The 15,174-nt window shown below is 41.8% G+C and overlaps 1 long non-coding RNA gene across 1 annotated transcript; it reads left to right on the top strand.

Moving 5' to 3' along the window:
* Positions 1–10,807: 10,807 nt before the first annotated feature.
* On the top strand, positions 10,808–13,812 carry LOC129850725 (uncharacterized). Its single transcript, XR_008758850.1, has 2 exons — positions 10,808–11,645; positions 12,009–13,812. It is a non-coding gene; the product is annotated as an uncharacterized LOC129850725 (long non-coding RNA).
* The last annotated feature ends 1,362 nt before the right edge of the window (positions 13,813–15,174 follow it).

Genomic DNA, 15,174 nt, shown 5'->3' on the forward strand with positions numbered 1-15,174 from the left:
TGCGTACCATAACTTCAAAATCAGTAGTTAAAGCTTTAACTCAATTTATTTCAACATTTGGGATTCCAAAAACCATCCAGTCAGATCAGGGGTCTAACTTTACCTCTCATTTATTTGCTCAGGTTCTCAAACAGCTTAAAGTTAAACACAACAAGTCTACTGCGTTCCATGCCCAGAGCCAGGGAGTTTTGGAACGTTTTCATCAAACTTTAAAATCCTTGCTTCGTGCATATTGTACGGAACTGTCTGCCGACTGGGAGGAGGGGTTACCTTGGCTGTTACTAGCTGCTCGTGAAGTAGTGCAGGAAAGCACAGGGTTTAGCCCAAATGACTTAGTGTTTGGCCATAAGGTGCGTGGGCCTTTAGCAGTGTTGCAGGATGGTTGTTTGCCTGAGGAACCACCTCGGAACCTTATTGACTATGTAAATGGTTTTAGGTTGAAGTTGTATAGGACTGGTGAACTAGCGAAAGAAAAACTAAAATGTTCTCAACGGAAAATGAAACTGAAATATGACGGACAGGCTGAGCTGCGTGAGTTTAGTCCCGGTGATCGGGTACTTGCTCTTCTGCCTCTTGTAAGTTCACCTTTTCAGGCAAAATACTGTGGTCCTTTCACTGTGTTGCGTAAAGTGTCAGATTTGAACTATCTTATTGAAACCCCTAGTCATAGGAAGTCCTCTAAATTATGCCATGTGAACCTGTTAAAATGTTATCACTCCCGTGATCTAAGCAAAGTTGAAGGCACTCCAGCAGTGAGGTCAGTGTTGACTGCTGCCCCAGTCCCTGCATCTTGTGGCTTTAATTTAGTGGAGGGGGGAGAAGAGGAAGTTAAAGTTTCAGATGAGGTCTTACAAGGACGGTTGAAAAACTCCCAGACTTTGCAAAACCTTGGGGTTTTGGTAGATCATTTAGACTCTGAGAAACGTGATGAATTGGTAGCTCTTATTAGAAACTACCCTGTTTTGTTTTCTGACACTCCATCACAAACCCACTTAATTGAACATGATATAGACATCGGAGATGCTAAGCCTATCAAACACAGATTTTATCGTGTATCTGAGGAGAAGAGACTAAAACTGGAAACAGAGATGCAGTCTATGTTGGACACAGGTATTGATTTGGCAAAATGTGAGTTTGCCAAAGCTACAGTCACATACCTAGGCAAGGTTGTTGGTCAGGGATTTGTCTGTCCCGTAGAAGCCAAGGTTCAGGCTGTGAAGCAGTTCCCACAGCCCTCTACAAAGAAAGAACTGATGCGCTTCCTGGAAATGGCGGGGTACTACCGTGCTTTTTGTAAACTTTTCGGTAGTAGTGTCCCCACTGACCAATCTGTTGAAGGCCAAGGCTGAATTTATCTGGTCCACCCAGTGTCAAGAGGCATTTGATGCAGTTAAGACTCTTTTGTGTTTGGCACCTGTATTGGCAGCACCAAATTTTGGGAAACCTTTCAAATTGCAGGTAGACGCCAGTCAAATCGGTGCTGGGGCTGTGCTTCTCCAGGAGAATGACGACAAGGTTGAGTGTCCAGTCAGTTTCTTCTCCCGAAATTTTAATAAGTATCAGAAAAACTATTCTGTAATTGAAAAGGAGGCTTTAGGTCTCATTTGGGCTTTACAGCACTTCGAGGTCTATGTTGGTTCTGGTTTGACCCCTTTAACTGTGTTCACTGACCACAACCCACTGGTTTTTCTGAGGTCCCTGCAAAACCCCAACCAGCGCCTGATGCGTTGGGCTTTGTTCTTGCAACCATTCAACCTTGATATTAGGCACATTAAGGGTAAGGATAATATCATTGCTGATGCTCTGTCCCGTGCTCCTTTAACCTAGCTTGTATCTTTTCTCTGCTGACCCCTACGGGCTGTCTGCGCCTCTTTTCTCTTAAATTGCTCCCCAGGTACCAGGGCTGCTGAGTTTGAGGGGCGGACAGTCAGCTGGGGGACACGGGGCTACTGCTAGGAGCCGGGATTGGTATTTTTGTTGTTTATTTGTTTTTGGGAAATTTGAATTATTTTGAATATGTTGGAGGAAGTTGGGTTGAGGGTGGGACCCTCATTTTAAGGAGGGGGGTGTCACAGCTCCTCCTCTGCCGTGCAGGGGGTGGTTCCTCCTGCAGGCAGAGGAGGGTCGTTAAGTGATTGGAGCCACCTGGGCTCAGGGTATAAAGCTGTCACTAATCACTCTTGCTCTCTCTCTCTCTGCTCCTCCAGGTATGCTCATGATTTGTTTGTTCCTTTTTAGTTTTGCATAGTTTTCACTCAGTCATGTTCACACACACATATTCATGCACCCATGCACTTTACATACACCTTACATTATGATACATCCACACCTCATTCCTATTTCTTAGTTTAAGTTAGTAGTTGGTTTAATAATAAAGAACACTTTTGAATTGGCCTATACCTGTTGTTCGTGTCCTCTCATTTGTCACAGGCTATGAGCCGGCTTGTGACACATGGATAATACAAAGAGGAGTTCTCTTTCTATCTCTATGGGCCAGGACACAGACATAGTTGGAATAGCATCACCAGTAAATGAAGGCTCACAGCAGCAGAGGAGCTGCTACCAGCAGAGACAATGGACGTCTGTCATCCACACAGTCAGGCAGTCCAAATATCAACACACTGCAATGTGCACTGTGTGTGTGTGTGTGACTGTGTGTGTGTGACTGTGTGTGTGTGTGTGTGACTGTGTGTGTGTGTGTGTGTGTGTGACTGTGTGTGTGTGTGTGACTGTGTGTGTGTGACTGTGTGTGTGTGTGTGTGTGACTGTGTGTGTGTGACTGTGTGTGTGTGTGTGCGATTCAGTTCACATTGAGATGAGAAACATTATTGTTGTTAAACTGAAAACCTCATATAACTCCAACCTGGATATTTTTTTTTTAAATCCTGACAAAAGTGAAAGGTCAATAAACAACAAATTCCTGGTAAAAGTGGGTCAGCCAAAATCCAGACTCATAAAATTCAGACTCATCAAATCCAGACTCATAAAATTCAGACTCATCAAATCTCAGAACAAGAAGGAAAGAGTGGGTTTGCTATGAGGACAGAATTGGCTGTCATTAAACAGCCATCTGTAGTCATCAATGGTCTATGGGTCCCTGAGGACACTGAGGAGCAATGGACCTAAGTAAGTATTTCTGTAGCCGGGCATACAATCCGTATTCATATCTGCCGTATCAATATAATATTCACAGCAATATGAAACACCACAACCCCAGTGTAAATCACTTACAGTACAAGCCAGCCATGTGCAAAATTATTTACACCAGATTTCAACACTTCAGATTTGACCCCACCGAACCCAAAACATTCGGTCAAAGATATTTTGGCAGGCACAGTCCAAGCCCAATTTAAAGTCCAGCTGCTGTTAACTACGTGGCTGAGCCGTGTGCAACTAGAAAAATCATGTTACAAAAACAAGGTGTTTTTTTTGTGTCAGAGAAAGTGCGTTAAAAAGAAGACGAGGAGGTGGCACACACACCCGGATGAAGAGAATCTTCTCTCCGACGCGATAGCGGCCCTGAGCCTGTCTCTCCACACAGAACTTATTGGGACACTTGCAGGGAGGGTCCTCAAAGATATGCTTCACCTGAGACGCACACATGCACAAACAAACATCATTAGATTAGTCCGGAGGTCAATCCAACAACCCTCCACAAAATGCATGTTAATCCTCCTAAATTCCTGGTAATCCTCCTAAATTCCTGGTAATCCTCCTAAATTCCTGGTAAACCTCATAAATTCCTGGTAATCCTCCTAAATTCCTGGTAATCCTCCTAAATTCCTGGTAATCCTCCTACATTCCTGGTAATCCTCATAAATTCCTGGTAATCCTGATACATTCCTGGTAATCCTGATACATTCCTGGTAATCCTGATACATTCCTGGTAATCCTCCTAAATTCCTGGTAATCCTCCTAAATTCCTGGTAATTCTCCTAAATTCCTGGTAATCCTCATAAATTCCTGGTAATCCTCATAAATTCCTGGTAATTCTCATAAATTCCTGGTAATCCTCATACATTCCTGGTAATCCTCATACATTCCTGGTAATCCTCCTAAATTCCTGGTAATCCTCCTAAATTCCTGGTAATCCTCCTAAATTCCTGGTAATCCTCCTAAATTCCTGGTAATTCTCATAAATTCCTGGTAAACTTAATAAATTCCTGGTAATCAATCTGTAAATAACATGTAGTATTTGGTAGCATTGCCTTTGAATTGTTTAACTTGGGTCAAACGTTTTGGGTAGCCTTCCACAAGCTTCCCACAATAAGTTGGGTGAATTTTGGCCCATTCCCATTCAGAGCAGGTGTAACTGAGTCAGGTTTGTAGGCCTCCTTGCTCGCACACGCTTTTTCAGTTCTGCCCACAAATTTTCTATGGGATTGAGGTCAGGGCTTTGTGATGGCCACTCCAATACCTTGACTTTGTTTTCCTTAAGCCATTTTGCCACAACTTTGGAAGTATGCTTGGGGTCATTGTCCATTTGGAAGACCAATTTGCAGCAGGTAGCCTAGTGGTTAGAGCATTGGACTAGTAACCAAAAGGTTGAAAGATCAAATCCCTGAGCTGACAAGGTGAAAATCTGTCATTCTGCCCCTGAACAAGGCAGTTAACCCCCTGTTCCTAGGCCGTCATTTAAAATAAGAATTTGTTCTTAACTGACTTGCGTAGTTAAATAAAGGTAAAATAAATATGTGTTGACTATCTTTGACAGAGGAATGGGAACACTGATATCAATGAAAAAAAAAAAAATCAATAAAACTAAATTTTGTGACCAAGCTTTAACTTCCTGACTGATGTCTTGAGATGTTGCTTCAATATATTGACATAAATTTCCATCCTCATGATGCCATCTATTTTGAGAAGTGCACCAGTCCCTCCTGCAGCAAAGCACACCCACAACATGATGCGGCCACCCCCGTGCTTCACGGTTGGGATGGTGTTCTTTGGCTTGTAAGCCTCCCCCTTCTTCCTCCAAACATAATGATGGTCATTATGGCCAAACAGTTCTATTTTTGTATCATCAAACCAGAGGACATTTTTCCAAAAGTATGATCTTTGTCCCCATGTGCAGTTGCAAGCGGTAGTCTGGCTTTTTTATGGCGGTTTTGGAGCAGTGGCTTCTTCCTTGTTGAGCGGCCTTTCAGGTTATGTCGATATAGGACTCGTTGTACTGTGGATATAGATACTTTTGTACCCGTTTCCTCCAGCATCTTCACAAGATCCTTTACCGTTGTTCTGGGATTGATTTGCACTTTTCGCACCAAAGTACGTTCCTCTCTTGGAGACAGAATGCTTCTCCTTCCTGAGCGGTATGACGGCTGCGTGGTCCCATGGTGTTTATACTTGCGTACTATTGGTTGTACAGATGAACGTGGTACCTTCGGGCGTTTGGAAATTGATCCCAAGGATGAACCAGACTTGTGGAGGTCTACAATTTTTTTCTTCTGAGGTCTTGGCTGATGCCTTTTGATTTTCCCATGACGTCAAGCAAAGAGGCACCGAGTTTGAAGGTAGGCCTTGAAATACATCCACAGGTACACCTCTAATTGACTCAAATTATGTCAATTAGCCTATCAGAAGCTTCTAAAGCCATGACATAATTTTCTGAAATTTTCCAAGCTGTTAAAAAAACCACAGTCAATTTAGTGTATGTGAACTTCTGACCCACTGGAATTGCGATACAGTGAATTATAAATGAAATAATCTGTCTGTAAACAGTTGTTGGAAAAATGACTTGTGTCATGCACAAAGTAGATGTCCTAACCGACTTGCCAAAACTAGAGTTTGTTAACAAGAAATTTGTGGAGTGGTTGAAAAACGAGTTTTAATGACTCAATGACTGAGAAAATATGTAATTATGATAGCTAGGTCTATTTAACCTGAATGGATCATTAGTCATGTTAGCTAGCTAGCTTTTTACTCACCGTTTTTGGTCAGCCACAACGCCTTTCCCATTTGTCCAGCAAAAAGTAATTCCATTCAGCGCTGGCTGCACGGTACGCTAGACTTGCTAAACAGCTGCAACAATCCTCATTGACAAGCTTACCTCATCACTTTGACCTTCTGGATTTGGCGGGAGAATTAACGCAGCATCAATAACCTAGCGTTAACAACCCAACCATGCTCTTTGTGAAGAAAGCAACCCAACTGACTGACCCAATACCTGCCACCACCAGTCATCCAAACAACCCTGCATTTTGTGTAGTGTAATGTAGTGCATATGAATATATTTAAGGGGAGAAATACAGGTTAAATATGTAGTCTACACAATTTCCCAATTACTGTTTGCATGGTCAAATAAGGGGCAAATGATATATTTTTTTATTATTGGAAATAGATTGACATGCATGTACAGTACCAGTCAAACATTTGGACACACCTACTCATTCCAGGGTTTTTCTTTATTTTTACTATATTTCTACATTGTAGAATAATAGTGAAGACATCAACACTATGAAATAACACATATGGAATCATGTAGTAACCAGAAAAGTGTTAAACAAATCAAAGTAACCACTCTTTGCCTTGATGACAATTTTGCACTCTTGGCATTCTCTCAACCAGCTTCACCTGTAATGCTTTTTCTACAGTCTTGAAGGAGTTCCCACATATGCTGAGCACTTGTTGGCTGCTTTTCCTTCACACTGCGGTCCAACTCATCCCAATTGGGTTGAGGTTGGGTGACTGTGGAGGCCAGGTCATCTGATGCAGCACTCCATCACCCTCCTTCTTGGTCAAATATCCGTCACTTCCTCAGTTTCATTCCCATGTCTGCATTGATGTTGTTTTTGTTTCTCTTGTTCAGATGCTGTTCTTGCTTTGTTTCATGTCTATTATTTATTAAATCAGCACCTTGTACTTGCATCCCATCTCCCAGCGTCTGTAGTTACTGAACTGTTACACGTACACAGTCTGGAGGTGTGTTGGGTCATTGTCCTGTTGAAAAACAAATGATAGTCCCACTAAGCGTAAACCATATGGGATGGCGTATCGCTACACGTGCAGAGATCATCCGTATACCTTCTATGCGTCTCACAAAGACATGTTGTTTGGAACCAAAAATCTCACATTTGGATTTATCAGACCAAAGGACAGATTTCCACCGCTCTAATGTCCATTACTCGTGTTTCTTGGCTCAATCTAGTCTTCTTATTGGTGTCCTTTAGTAGTGGTTTCTTTGCAGCAATTTGACCATGAAGGCCTGATTCAAGCAGTCTCCTCTGAACAGTTGATGTTGAGATGTTTCTGTTTCTTGAACTCTGTGAAGCATTTATTTGGGCTGCAATTTCGGAGGTGCAGTTAACTTTAATGAAATTATTCTCTGCAGCAGAGTTATCTCTGGGTCTTCCTTTCCTGTGGCGGTCCTCATGAGAGACAGTTTCATCATAGCACTTGATGGTTTTTGCGACTGTACAAATTTTCCAGATTGACTGACCTTCATGTCTTAAAGTAATGATGGACTGTCGTTTCTCTTTGCTTATTTGAACTTTTCTTGACATAATATGGACTTGGTCTCTTACCAAAAAGGGCTAGCTTCTGTACACCACCCCTACCTTGTCACAACACAACTGATTGGCTCAAACACATTAAGAAGGAAAGAAATTCCACAAATTAACTTTTAAGAAGGCACACCTGTTAATTGGAATGCATTCCAGGTGACTCCCTCATGAAGTTGGTTAAGAGAATGCTGAGTGTGCAAAGCTGTCATCAAGGCAAAGGGTGGCTATTTAGAAGAATCTCAAATGTAAAATATATTTTGATGTGTTTAACACTTTTTTTGGTTACGACATAATTCCATTTGTGGGATTTCATAGTGTTGATGTCTTCACTAATATTCTACAATGTAGAAAACAAGAGAAACCCATGAATGAGTAGGTGTGTCCAAACTTTTGACTGGTACTGTATATTATTAGGCTAGTGCGTAAAATGTCAAATTCATAGCATGGCGCTCCATTGTGCCTCCGGAATAATTTATGATCATCGAAATTATAGCGGTTGAAATCTAATTCACGAGAAATGGAAACGTGTTGACTCTACCGAGAGTCGCTTCGCTTTATTAGGAAAATGTATGTCAGACAAACAACGCTATCCCCGTGCCAATGGACGGAAGATAACCCCTTTATAATTATTCCAAAAAGAAAGTCTTTAAAAGTGAAGTTGGTGGTAGCCCTACCTGTCTGCGTTGAGGTGAGTTCGAGTCCGGGATCCACTGAATGAAACTGAATTTGAGTATTCATGGTGCGATTCCGGTAGCCTAACCTCGGAGAAACTATGTCATTAGGCTAACTGATACACATTAAATTAAATATGGTTCCCCGAAACAGAGTCGGACCACGGCCTTCCAATAGACACTGACGCACTGTCCTTTGACATGTTCATCATAGCGGTATTCGTGGGTGGGGTTTTGAAATTCGATTGGTTATGAGTCTGACATAATAAAACGCCTATTGATTATTGATTGGTGGAGTGGTGAAATCAAATCTGTGGAAAAAAATGCTCGCCTATTTAACTGAACAGGGCTAATCCAAGATGACAAAGAGATGATCATAGGCTAGATTTCAAATAATCTAATATACTGGAATATTTACATATACAAGTCTGTACAGATCTCTTGATTGCATGTCAATGGATTACACACAAAGATGCATAGCTGTGAAGTCTATCCATCTGAAGTGATCTTGTCCAGGATATACTTTTGTAAATAACATGTAGGCGACAGTAGTAGAGAAGAGTGTATTTTTTTCATTTATACGTGTCCTTTTTATTGATTTTGAAGGAACACGTCACAATCCCCTCCTATGCTCTCTTAAACCCCAAATCATGCAGCAAAGGAATGACATCCCATGAGAGAAACTATGGAAACTAGACATTATTTGTTTACATTTCCTATATATAAAAAAAAACGGACAGTGGAGTCGTTTTTTTTGGCTATGATAACGAAATCAATAATATTCCATTTACTGGACAACCATCCCAACTGCATGAAAACGCTGGTGTTCCAAGTCTTCTTTTTGCAGTTCGACACAGATTGTCAGATCTCACAACACCTGCATTGACGCCCAGCATTTTGCCTTCAAAATAAAAGTCGGCGGTATGACGCTATGTGTAAACGATTTTTTTTTTTGCAGCTTTGAATAGTGCATGATGTAAAAAATATAACTACATGTGTGAAAATTCTAAACGAAAGACACAGACTACATTATATAAGATAGATAATATTATAAGGTTTAGCACATTGAGGAAAGGTTGGAGTTTAAGTAAATTAATGTCAAGAACATAATAATAGCCTGGTAAAAAAAATATATACAAATACATACAAATTTAAATAATAAAAAAACATTTTATTCTGATTGTAAGATTCTTGTTAATTTACTGGTGCTATTGTTCAAGGGATGCAATTTTGAAATGTAATGTTTAAGAAAAGTCACTGTATTTTTGTTCTACTGCACAAACAAATTGCACTGTACAGGAAAAATTATTGATTGTGTGTCCATAAAACCAGGGTTCAGCCTACACACTAGAGTCCCTAGTCCAGTCTACTCACTAGAGTCCCTAGTCCAGTCTACTCACTAGAGTCCCTAGTCCAGTCTACTCACTAGAGTCCCTAGTCCAGTCTACTCACTAGAGTCCCTAGTCCAGTCTACTCACTAGAGTCCCTAGTCCAGTCTACTCACTAGAGTCCCTAGTCCAGTCTACTCCCTAGAGTCCCTAGTCCAGTCTACTCCCTAGAGTCCCTAGTCCAGCCTACTCACTAGAGTCCCTAGTCCAGCCTACTCACTAGAGTCCCTAGTCCAGTCTACTCACTAGAGTCCCTAGTCCAGTCTACTCACTAGAGTCCCTAGTCCAGTCTACTCACTAGTCCAGTCTACTCACTAGAGTCCCTCGTCCAGTCTACTCACTAGAGTCCCTCGTCCAGTCTACTCACTAGAGTCCCTCGTCCAGTCTACTCACTAGAGTCCCTCGTCCAGTCTACTCACTAGAGTCCCTAGTCCAGTCTACTCACTAGAGTCCCTAGTCCAGTCTACTCACTAGAGTCCCTAGTCCAGTCTACTCCCTAGAGTCCCTCGTCCAGTCTACTCACTAGAGTCCCTCGTCCAGTCTACTCACTAGAGTCCCTAGTCCAGTCTACTCCCTAGAGTCCCTCGTCCAGCCTACTCACTAGAGTCCCTAGTCCAGCCTACTCACTAGAGTCCCTAGTCCAGTCTACTCACTAGAGTCCCTCGTCCAGTCTACTCACTAGAGTCCCTAGTCCAGTCTACCCACTAGAGTCCCTCGTCCAGTCTACTCACTAGAGTCCCTAGTCGAGTCTACCCACTAGAGTCCCTCGTCCAGTCTACTCACTAGAGTCCCTAGTCGAGTCTACTCACTAGAGTCCCTAGAATACAAATCGGTTTAAACAAAATGCTAGGTCATAGGAAATGTTGCTGGACTTTTACTGTGGTCAAACAGCTTAAATGTGGCGCCTGGAAACTATACGGTACAAATATAGCACTTTACAGGAAAAACGATTCATACGGAATAACACCTAGAATGATGCTGGCCTTTCTCCACCCATTCCATTGATCACAATGCAAATCACTGTATATGTAATACATATTGGCAACACTCCGTATTATTCAGAACACCATGGAATGACTCCATATATACATTCTACAGACACCCCTGAGTATATCCTATAATACTTTTACTGTGGCACCCAGAATATGTGCTGCTCTATAGGCAAATAGGTATTCCATTTGCGTTGATTTGCATTGGGAACATTTATTTGACCTTAGAACATATATTTTTTTTTTTACAAATGTAATGCAAATGCAACTTAAATATGAACAAATATGAATCATTGTTAATGTTTAGACAATAGTTGTTCATATATCATGAATAAATACAAGTTTTTCACACTTTATATAATATTACGTGGGGGACTTTTATTTTGAAAGTTTCTTAAATTCCGCAACACGGAAGTACTTTTATTTTTTTTGTGTTGCTGACGACAAGCTGGTGACTCCTAGTTACAGGGCGGCAGCTTCGATCGCACATGGCAGACGACAAAAGGGTTGTGTTTCAGCTCGCAAAGCGGTTCACAAATATATTCAGAACACACTATGCAGCCGGTCTGTATACCTCAGTGTTGTGTGCAGCCTGTCCGAGTGGTGAGATGCCTTTGGATATACGGCGTAAAAAACAACATTATTTTATTGGGTTAGGCTGAAAGGCTGTAAAGTTGAGCATCCCACTGCTACTGTTCTAGATGACTGTTGGGAATATACAAGTAGACAAGGCAGTGGTTTTGGTTGGACAGTTGGAAAAACTTGCTGATGAGAGTGGTTGGAGGTTGGCCCTTCCGTGGTGATTAAGGTCTGTTCCTCCATGGTTATAGTTAGTTAGCTCGTAGATTTAGCAAAAGCAGAGTGGGTAGCCACTTTGTCGATGTGCACAAGAGTAACTAACTAGGCACTTTTGCTAACCTTGCCTGGTGGGTTCTTCTAGATTTAGCGAACTAACGTTAACTATCTCAATCTAGTCAAGTAGCCAACAAACATTCAACACTGAAACTAAAAAGTTGATTTCCTTGCTCAAGTATGGGGATGTGCTTACCGTGCCTTGGTGGACCTGGAAACGACTTGTCCACCACACCAGATCGAGTAAGTAACTTGTTACAGTAGCTAGGTTCATTATTAGCTTGGTTGCTGCCGGTAACTAGCGAGCTACACTTTATATATATTGCCAGCTGTGTATGTATACACACACACACACAATTGTCTATGTTTAAGGTCAACATCGTAAACAAATTGTACCTATATTTGGATTACAAAATGAAACAATGTAACATAAAACAGCGTAACCAATAAACACCAAAACAATAAGAATTATACGTTCCCATTCAGATTTCTGCTCTTCATTTCTCATTACTTTAATATTTTTTTTTTCCTCATTAATTTCATTTAACATTATACTTTTTTAATTTAAATTTTCCTCCCACTCAACATGTTCTGCTTCCTTCCCAGGAGACAAGGAGACTTGAGCTGGCAGAGGCCGCTGAGAAGAGACAGAAAGAGGTGTGACTGTTTTGGACAAGTTGTTATGACAACCATATACGGTAAGCTTACACTGGTACAGCAAAGGGCTGGTTTCCCGGACACAGATTAAGCCTAGTCCAGGATTGAAAAGCATTTTCCATGGAGATTCACTGTTAAATTATTCTTTTTTTTCAGTCCAGGACTAGGATTAATTTGTGTCCAGGAAACCAGCCCTATATAGCCCACACATGGTGGTCCTGTGTGGCTCAGTTGGATTAGGGTGTGGTGAGGTTGTGGGGTCAGTTCCCGCAGGGATCCTGTACACCACTGTACCATGAGTCATTTAGCTGGGATGAGTGTCTTCTAAGTGGCGTACTGTAGACAACCACTGAACAGTCAGTAGAGCTGGGCGATACGGACACAAATCCATATTGTGATAAATTGCCTGAATTTATGCGATAAAGTTTATAACATTTAATGTGCACCATTTGTACAAAATAAATGTTATCCTTTAAACTACTACTAGTTGTATGGTTGTAGCCATCTATTGTTCCATGAACAATCAGTCATATTAGAAAACATTTAATTTCAAAACACATCTCTAGTTATAGGCTACTTATCGTAATGAACGATATCTGCCAAAATGCCTGTGATAAGTGATTGGTATGGTTTATTTGTCCCAACTCTACCAGTTTATCTCAGCAGCCAGCCACTCTCCCAGTCTTGTTATTCGTATAGAAGAGCTTCCTGAGACAGAGTGGAGTCTGCTGGGAGAAGAGAGAAGGCATCTCATTACCTTTCCCTTTTACCACTATCGTGTTAACTGACCGAAAATCCCTACTGCGCTGGCTCCAATCCCTTCCCAGTACGGTTCCAGCAGCTACAGATGTAGGATCTTAATGTGATCACCCAGAACTTGCTGTATATTTGAGATTTAAAAAGTCTTCTGAACTTTGTAATTTCCACTGTGATATTTCAGACTCGATTTTTCCCTTACGAAAAATTTATCAACTCCTACAAAAAAAAAATCAATTTAATTATAATACACATAATAATTCACTTTTTCTGTTGCTGCGTGATAATGTTCAGGCTGTAGCAAACTGGCTCAAATGAAGATCCTACATCTGTACGGTAGATGTGCCGTGTAACCAGGTCAGCACACTGCAGCTCGGCTTGATTTCCGCTCCGTAGTGTGAAAAGGTTAGCCGAATATAACGAGGCTTGAACCAAGAAATCCAATCTAGAAATTCAATCTATGGTGTTTTGTACCCTTTGTTGCAAGGCTACTAAAGTCTCTTCAATCATAATGTTTAGTAGCTCCTCATAAGACTGGTGGGTAAATGTTTATTTTTTACTGTTATACAGAAATTCTTGAGTCAAAGCCAATTGTATCCAACCCATAAAACATGTCATCCTACTAAAGCATCGAGGTGAGTATGAAGACCGTGTTCTTAGCTCCATGTTTTGACTCGGCTGGTATTTCCTCCCACCACCCACACCACCCACCTCTCACTTCTGGTGCTGCACACCTTGTCATTCTGTCTTAACTTTATTTTAAACGTTCCTTACCCTGGTTCCAGATCTGTTTGCGCTGTCTTGCCAGCTCCAATGGTTATTGTCACTCCGTTGACCACAGGATTTGGCAAGACGGCACAAACAGATCTGGAACCAGGATATAACTTATGCTTTTCCCCGACACAACAACACTATATACTGGAACTTAATGCCTCTAACAGATCTGGGACCAGGCCTCTTGCCACATTGGAGGTCATATAATCCAGCATGTGTCAAACAGCTGGCAACTGGGTTCCCACTAGATAGGACAGCCACAAAGTCAAAATTGGCTATATTGTAAAATTCATGAAAGGGAAAAAAATCTAATTTTTGTTGTCTTAATTTAAGGTAAGGCATAAGGTTAGCATTGTGGTTATGGTTAGGTTTAAAATAATATTTTAAGAAGATAAATTGTAGAAATACGTGGTGTTTATGACTTTGTGGCTGTGGTAACTAGTGACGACCTGGCAACGGCTATCTGTCTGCATGAACTGTACTGAATGTTTTTTTTTTTTTTTTACCGTTATTTTACCCGGTAAGTTGACTGAGAACACGTTCTCATTTGCAGCAACGACCTGGGGAATAGTTACAGGGGAGAGGAGGGGGATGAATGAGCCAATTGTAAACTGGGGATTATTAGGTGACCATGATGGTTTGAGGGCCAGATTGGGAATTTAGCCAGGACACCGGGGTTAACACCCCTACTCTTACGATAAGTGCCATGGGGTCTTTAATGACCTCAGAGAGTCAGGACACCCGTTTAACATCCCATCCAAAAGACGTCACCCTACACAGGGCAGTGTCCCCAATCACTGCCCTGGGGCATTGGGATATTTTTTAGACCAGAGGAAAGAGTGCCTCCTACTGGCCCTCCAACACCACTTCCAGCAGCATCTGGTCTCCCATCCAGGGACTGACCAGGACCAACCCTGCTTAGCTTCAGAAGCAAGCCAGTAGTGGTATGCAGGGTGGTATGCTGTCTCTCAGGAAGTCTGACAACTGGCTGCCCTGCTCAATGGCGAGCACTACCCTCTCTCTGGAAGTCTGACAACTGGCTGCCCTGCCCAATGGCAAGCACTATCCTCTCTCAGGAAGTCTGATAACTGGCTGCCCTGCCCAATGGCGAGCACTATCCTCTTTCAGGAAGTCTGACAACTGGCTGCCCTGCCCAATGGCGAGCACTATCCTCTCTCAGGAAGCTCAGTTTGATTTGCAACCCTTCTGTATCTAGCGTTTAACCGTACAAATAGAATTACGTTCAACATAATATTTCTAGTCAGATCATGACATGCACATGTAGGCCTGTATTCTAGTAAAACTCTTGTCTGTAAATTCTCTCAATTTTGCGAGACCCATTTCTGAAAAGATCGATGAAGTGAACTGAAGACGATGAATTAACTCGTTTCAACTGAACACATGATAAGAGACGTTAGACTTGTAACAGTGTAGTCAACACTATGGGCCCTTGTCTAAAGTAGTGCACTATATAGGGAATAGGGTTCAATAGGGCCCTGGTCTAAAGTAGTGCACTATATAGGGAATAGGGTTCTATAGGGCTCTGGTCTAAAGTAGTGCACTATATATAGGGTTCTATAGGGCC

The sequence above is a fragment of the Salvelinus fontinalis genome, unplaced genomic scaffold, assembly GCF_029448725.1.
Source record: "Salvelinus fontinalis isolate EN_2023a unplaced genomic scaffold, ASM2944872v1 scaffold_2228, whole genome shotgun sequence".
NCBI lineage: Eukaryota > Metazoa > Chordata > Actinopteri > Salmoniformes > Salmonidae > Salvelinus > Salvelinus fontinalis.